Raw genomic sequence first — 7,479 nt, 5'->3', positions numbered from 1 at the left:
TGCTTGCTTCAGTGCCTGGCTGCCGGCCGCCATCTTGGCTGACAGTTAATTTGCATATACTCACTGATTAGCCAATGAAAAGGGTAGCGGTCGTACGCCAATTACCATGTTTCTCTTTTATTAGTGTAAATTTTCATCAATATCCATATAAGTTATTGATAATATTTTGTAATTGAATAACTCAAGTTAATAGACATCAACTAACTTGTGTAACATCCAATATCTGGTAAAGGGTAATTATAAGAGTTACCCCAACCTTGTGACTCCAGAGTCCATAATATTTTTGCCTCCCCTAGGTCTTGAGTGCCAGAAAAAACCCCACAAAATATCCTGCTCTCATGGAGGTTACAATCTAGGAATTTCCAAGACATTTCAATAATCACACATGTAAGTGAAAAATAACAGTGGAGATAAGTTCTGTGAAGAGTTGTGTGTGACACCATGTGCTCATATAATTAATTTGTTTTAATGTGGAAAAGCAGATGAGTGAAATCTTTCAGAGGAAGCGAGGATTGCTCTAACATGTTAAAACTAGTTTTAGGGATGTGAGAGGAGTTCTTCCTGGAAGAAGTCTTCTGAATCTGAGAATATTTTAAAAGGCCAGAAGAACACAGGTGTGTGTGTGGAGAGAGAGAAACAGAGAGAGAAAGAGGAATGTGTCACAGCAAGAGAAATATTGAGTGGTAGATAGCAGCCAGATCATGTAGGGCCTTATATTCATTATAAGTATTTGGCAGTTTTCATAAAAGTGTTTTATGAGCAGTGAGGCTAAACATTTGTTTCAAAACATCGCTCTGGTTCTAGTCTAGAGAACAAATTGGAGTTCAAGAAGAACAAAATTGGGTAGAGATTGACCCTCAAGTAGGTTGATTATCTCTCTAACTGAAGCTCTATTTTATGCAAAATATGCTGTATTACATATTATAATAGTATTTGCTGTGTTCTTAGCTATCTTTTCTTTGGATCTTATATCTAAAGAAATTTATTTGACTTCACTCTGCTCATGGTACTTTTAAATGTCTCTTCAGAAAAATGGAATAGTTTTTCCATTAGTATTTTGATCTAAAAGATCCCTAAAAGGATGCCAGGGTATCAGGGTTTCAGGCAAGTTATATCTAACTAGAGGCCCGATGCACAAAATCTATGCAAGAGTAGGCTTTCGCAGCCCGGCTGCCTTGGCCCTCGCGGCCTGGGGCTGCCGTGCAGCCCCAGCTGCCTCACAGCCCCTTGTCCCCGCTCCCCACCCACTGGTCATTCCAGAAGATCATTCTAGAAGGTTGTTCCACTGTCCAGTCTAATTAGGATATTAGCTCTTTATTATATAGGATATTTTTCAACTCTGCTCTGCTGTTGTGAACAATGTATGATGTTCAATTCTACCCATGGGTTTGATCTTAAGCTGTCTAGGGAGGTCACTTATTGTAGATAGTGGGGTTCACAGTTTTGCCTTTTAGCTCTTTTTCCTCCTATTAATACGTCAGTACTGACTGTTTGGAACCACTATTTTATATCAAAGGTATATACTTTAGTTCAGTAAGTACACAGAAAATGGACATTCACAATGAAGGATTGTTTAATCAAATCTGGCGATCAATGCAAATTTATATTTTGTAGCCCAATTGCACACATAATCCTATAGGGATTGTAAACAATTTTTTAAGACTGTAGTTTGATTTAGTTTAGTATAGTACCTAGCATAGTGTTATGGACATATGTACTCATGGCACATCCTAGACAAATAAACTAGTGAATATATAAATAAAATAAATATTCTACACCTTTTCTGAAGATAGAATCTAAAGAAATGCAGTGATACATGCAAGTATAATTTAAGTTTGCACATGGAAAATAATTGAGAACTCAGAGTTCAAAACACATTCAGTTGTCACATGAATGACAGGTTGTTTATCATGGTTAAAGAAACATGACATGACCTTTTGCTTTCTTTTAAATGCCAGTTCCTGTGTTCCCCTTTCTCTGTATGTCACTCATTCATGCTAAGTATGCAGGGCATGTTAAAAACTAGAAAAATAAATCACACAGTCATCTGTCTGCCTAGTGCCAAATGTACCGCTTAGTTTAGTTGTTTATTTGTTTTCCACACAATTGATTAAAGAGTTGGCATCTTTCTCTTAAAGGGACAGTCATTTTAGATTTTGAGGGCAATATTGTCTCTGTTACAATTACTCAACTCTCCCACTGTAGTGTGAAAACAGCCATGGACAGCATGAAAATGCATGTGTGTCGATGTGTTATAATAAAACTTTATTTAGAAAAGTAGGCTTTGATCCTATAGGCCCGTGGTCGGCAAATCGCGGCTTGTGAGCCACATTCGGCTCTGTGGCCCCTTGAGTGTGGCTCTTCCACAAAATACCACGTGCGGGTGCGCACATACAGTGCAATTGAAACTTCGTGGCCCATGCACAGAAGTCGGTATTTTGTGGAAGAGCCACACTCAAGGGTCCAAAGAGCCGCATGTGGCTCACGAGCTGCGGTTTGCCGACCACGGCTATAGGCCATAGCTTGCTAACTTCCAGAAGAGTTTAGTTGTAATGAAGTCAACCCATATAATGTTTAATATATGTGTATTTTGATATCAGAAAACATAAGACATATTTGATAAGCCTAGGAATAAACTTAAAATGCTACCTAGGTTGTCTGAAATGCCAGCCTGAGAAAACCCAGGGTAGGGTTTCAGTACTGGTGGGACAATAAAAGATCCTGCGTGAGGTAACAGGAAGTAGAGGGATTGGAATGTTTGCAAGTTCTTTAGTAAAAGTAAAGTGCATAAGAACCAAACCAAATAGTTAAGTTAATTACAAGTGTAACTTTAACTTGTGACTTGAAAATGTCTCGAGATAGGGATTTGGCCCGAAGGATGCTAAAGAAAGCAGGTCAGGCTGACATGAAATGGATTTGCGGAGACTGCCATGCTCAGCCCTCAGCTGTTCATCTTGTATCGTCATCTATGGTCACTAATATGGTACAGCTTTTTGGAAGACAGATGCCAAATAATGAGCAAGTTTATTTTAGATGAAGGATTTCTATTTAATTTCTTTGTCCACCAACTGTTGCTAATTCATCTCTAGCACAATATGCCACAGAAGAACACCCAGATACAATCTCTGCCACTGGAATGGTTGAAGTCTAATTGACAAGCTGTCCCATAACAAAATGAATTAGACAAACACAGAACATGCTAATTCAGCCCAGACAGTGTTGCTCAGTGGTTGAGCACTGACCCATGAACCCAGAGGCCACTGGTTTGATTCCCAGTCAGGGCGCATGTCCGGGTTTGCAGGCTCAATCCCCAGAGTGGGTATACAGGAGGCAACTGATTGATGTTCTTCTCTCATGGATGTTTCTATCTCTCTATCCCTCTCTCTTTCCCTCTCTCTAAAGCAGCGGTTCTCAACCTGTAGGTAGCGACCCCTTTGGCGGTCGAACAACCCTTTCACAGGGGTCGCCTAAGACCATCCTGCATATCAGATATTTACATTACGATTCATAACAGTAGCAACATTACAGTTATGAAGTAGCAAGAAAATAATTTTATGGTTGGGTCACAACATGAGGAACTGTATTTAAAGGGCCAGAAGGTTGAGAACCACTGCTCTAAAGCAAGCAATGAAAACATTAAAAAAAAGAAAAGAAAATGTGAATTCAGATGATATAGAATGATGGTTAATATCAGTGTTTCTCAAATTCTATTTCACATACACCCACTGGGGATCTTGTTACAAGGAAGACTCTGATTTTATGGGTTTGGAGTGAGGCCTGGTGTACTTGACCTTTGGCAAGCTCTTGTGTGATTGTTGATGACCCTCTTGGTGCAGGATCATGGGTAAATTAAGCAGAACTCTATGCAGTTTTTGAAGAGATTGCTAGAGGCTGAGTGATCAGGAATTTCTGAATGAAATGGGAGTGGGACTGTGCTCAGAAGAAAGAATCAAGTTCAAATGCGTACAACAGGCAGGGCTGTAACAGGGTGCACAGGAATAGTGCGAGTTAACAGGAGAGGTCTGAGTTGAGCCAAACCTGGTTTCTATTGTTGAAAGTTCAGGCGTAGAGGGTGTCAGTTAGAACAAGGCGCCAAACTGCAGTAACAATCAAACCTTTACTCACTCAGCAGTGCAAGTAAGAGGCGAAAGGAGAGGTGCAGGCTTCTGGGTGGTCCGTTTTCTCACAGAACTACAGCGGGTGATGGTCAAAAAGACATTACCTTCCAGCCAAGGAGCGCTAAGCAAGGGCGCCTGCCTCTGTTAGGACAGAGGGGGGAAGGGAATGGTTAGGAGCCGAATGGCACTGTGTCAGAGTGGAGAAGAGGCCTCAGCCAAGCCCCTGTGCAGAGGCCGCCACGTGCAGCTGCGTGTGCAGACATGTGTGAAAGGAAGGTCAGGCGGCAAGTCCAGAAGCCTGCTTCCTCGACCGCAAGTTCTGGAAAACTGTGTGTGCACCACGTCTGGTGCGGGGAGGCCAGCTTCCCGTCCGGAGGCTTGCCTGGCAGACCTTGCGATTGCCGATTGTTGGGTTCGGAGGGTCACGGGTAAGGTTCTGGCTGGGAACTAAATTCCTCCCCTATTTTATGTCTCCAGTGGCAGCCACTGTTCAGCTTCAGCGACTGCTTCCAGGAAGGATCCAGATGTGACCAAATCTTTCAAGGTAAGCCACACGTTTACATGTGAGATGGTCTGATTTTCAAATATCATAACTGTTTTTTAAATTATTATTCTTACTTTTTAATACTTTAAACTCAGGACACGTTTTCTTATCCCGATCCAGCCTCGGGGACAACAGTGTGAAACTTCTGCTTGATAAGATGTCGGAACTTGGCTGAAAGACAAGGTTCTGGAGAGAAAATAGAGGGAGAGAAAAAGAAATTCTCCATTGTTTGAGCTAAGCTTGCTGGAGCCTGAGATCAGGCAAATTGATTTTATTTTAAACTTATTTTATCTCTCAATAGATATTTAGGTTGTTTCTACACATTGGCTATTCTGACAAGTATTGCTATAGGTATAGTGCTACTATCCCTTTCAATTCTCTTTCCACCTTAGGACTGGGATCACTTGGGGCATAAGATAGTTCTATATTTGTTTTTTTTGTTGTTGTTGTTGTTGTTTTTTAAGAGCCTCCACACTGTTTTCCATAGTGACTGCACCATTTTTCTAGAGCAGTTAGCAAGGGTCCCAATTTCTTCACTTCCTTACAAATATTTGTCTTATTTTTTTGACAATAGCTATCCTGACAGGTGTGGAATCATATGCCATTGTGGTTTTTATTTGATGGCATGTGCATACAAGCAAATACTATACAGTCTTAAAAAGGCGGGGGCGGGGGGGGGGGTCGCGGGGCTGGCCAGTGTGGCTCAGTTGGTTGAGTGCATCAAAAGGTCACCAGTGTGATTCTTGGTCAGGGCACATGCCCAGGTTGCGGGTTCTGTCCCCAGTCAGGGTGCTCCCAGGAGGCAACCAATCAATGTTTCTCTTTCATATCGGTATTTCTCTCTCCCTCTCCCTTACCCCTTCTCTCTAAAAACTAATTAATAAACACATATTTTTAAAAAAAGAAGGAAATTCTGACATGCTACAATATGTATAGACCTTGAGGACATTATGTTAAGTAAAATAAGCCAGCCACAGAAGGAGAAATGATGCATGATTCCACTTATATTAGGTATCTTAAATAGTCAATTCATAGAATTAAAGAGTAGAATGGTGGTTTTCAGGGGCTGGGGAGGGAGAAATGGGGAAGTGGCAATCAGTAGGCATAAAGTTTCAGTTGAGATCGTTATAAGCTCTAGTGATCGGCTGTACATTGTATCTGTGGGCAACAAGAATGCTCTGTGTACTTAAACATTTGTGAATAAGGTCAAGCTCATGTTAAGTATTCTAACCACAATAAAATTTTTAAAAAGCTCTTAAAATTTATTTTATCTCCTAATTAACTCCATATCATGAGAGTCCTGAGCCTTCTCAAAGGTGACATATGTTCAAGACCTGAGCCCTCCAAGCAGAGATTTATTCTAAGGCAGACAATGGCTGAGTTGTTTCTTGTTAAAATGTCGCAGTCCTCAGAGTTATAGTTCATCACACTCAAGCACTCTACAGAACCATTGTCCACAATAGGAACGTAGAGACCCAGGCTAAAACAATCTTCTCTGACTTGTGGAGTTGAAGATGAAAGAGATACATTTGTTTTACTGAGCTACTGAGTTTATTATGGGGTGCCTGAAATTCCCAGTGTGGCTCACAATGATATATCTGTGTACCTTTAAATATGGACCATCATGAGCTCTAAGCAGCAAAGATAAATCTTTCTGAGGAGTAATAGGAGACTTTATAATGTGTGGACACAGACAATGGGGTGGTGAGGGCCTGAGGGTGGGAGGATGAGAAAGATTACTGGGGGGAAAAGGAGGACCTATGTAATACTTTCAACAATTAAGATTTAAAAAAAAGACTATTCCCCTGGCTCCAGATCTAAAGGCGGTTTTTGCCTGCCCATCCCTTCCCCATACAGAGATTTATTTGTTGAGGCTCCTGCTACAATGCTGTTCAGATCCGTCTTGTGCTTAGGGGTCCGGTTTTACCAGCCAAGCTCAGACACTGTACCCCAATTTTGGCAATTACTCTGTTGGCCTTCAAAGGACTCTGTGTGTTCAGTGCTCAGTTGAAATCATTTCTGCACTTTACTTAACATCATCTGTTTAGAAATGTTAGTTCCAATTTCACCTTCAGTATAGTCAATGAAACCAATTACAAAAAATAAAAAGAAAAGAGATTATTATTTAAGACTGCTCACCTATTTCACGTTATCAACATCTATTCACAAATTTTTCAGCACCTACATACTGTAGGCTTATATTTTCAAGAGCTAGGCCTTTTAACTTCTTAACCCTCAGTCCTTGGCCTATAATACCTTCTTTCTTTCTTTCTTTTTTCTGTTTCATCCTTATTCAGCCTTAGAATCAAATTCATAGCATCTTCTTAACCCTCAGTCCTTGGCCTATAATACCTTCTTTATTTCTTTCTTTCTTTTTTTTTCTGTTTCATCCTTATTCAGCTTTAGAATCAAATTCATAGCATAAGTCCACGGAAGCTTTTCCTTGTCTTCTTCAGCTCAATAAAGTTTTTTTTAATTGTTCAGATTTCTTAATGCCTGAGGTTTTTGTGGTGTGTGTGTATGTGTGTGTAAAGAAACATTAACACTTACATGTATTTGGCTTAATTACATTAGAAATCTGTTTAACTGGTAAGAGTCACTGATATATTGATTAATGAGATAGCATTTATTCAAATCCAAATCCAAATATTATCCTTTACTGTACAAGTCATCAATCAAAATCAAACATATTGAATTTCCTTGAATTTAAAATATTATTGTAGACATATTTGATTAAAATTTTCTAAGCTACATAATAAAATGTTCATTACTTTTATGCAGACAAAAGAAACAAAAATTAGGTCTTAGTTGTTATAT

The sequence above is a fragment of the Myotis brandtii genome, unplaced genomic scaffold (assembly GCF_000412655.1).
Source record: "Myotis brandtii unplaced genomic scaffold, ASM41265v1 scaffold615, whole genome shotgun sequence".
NCBI lineage: Eukaryota > Metazoa > Chordata > Mammalia > Chiroptera > Vespertilionidae > Myotis > Myotis brandtii.
This window is presented reverse-complemented; position numbering follows the sequence as displayed.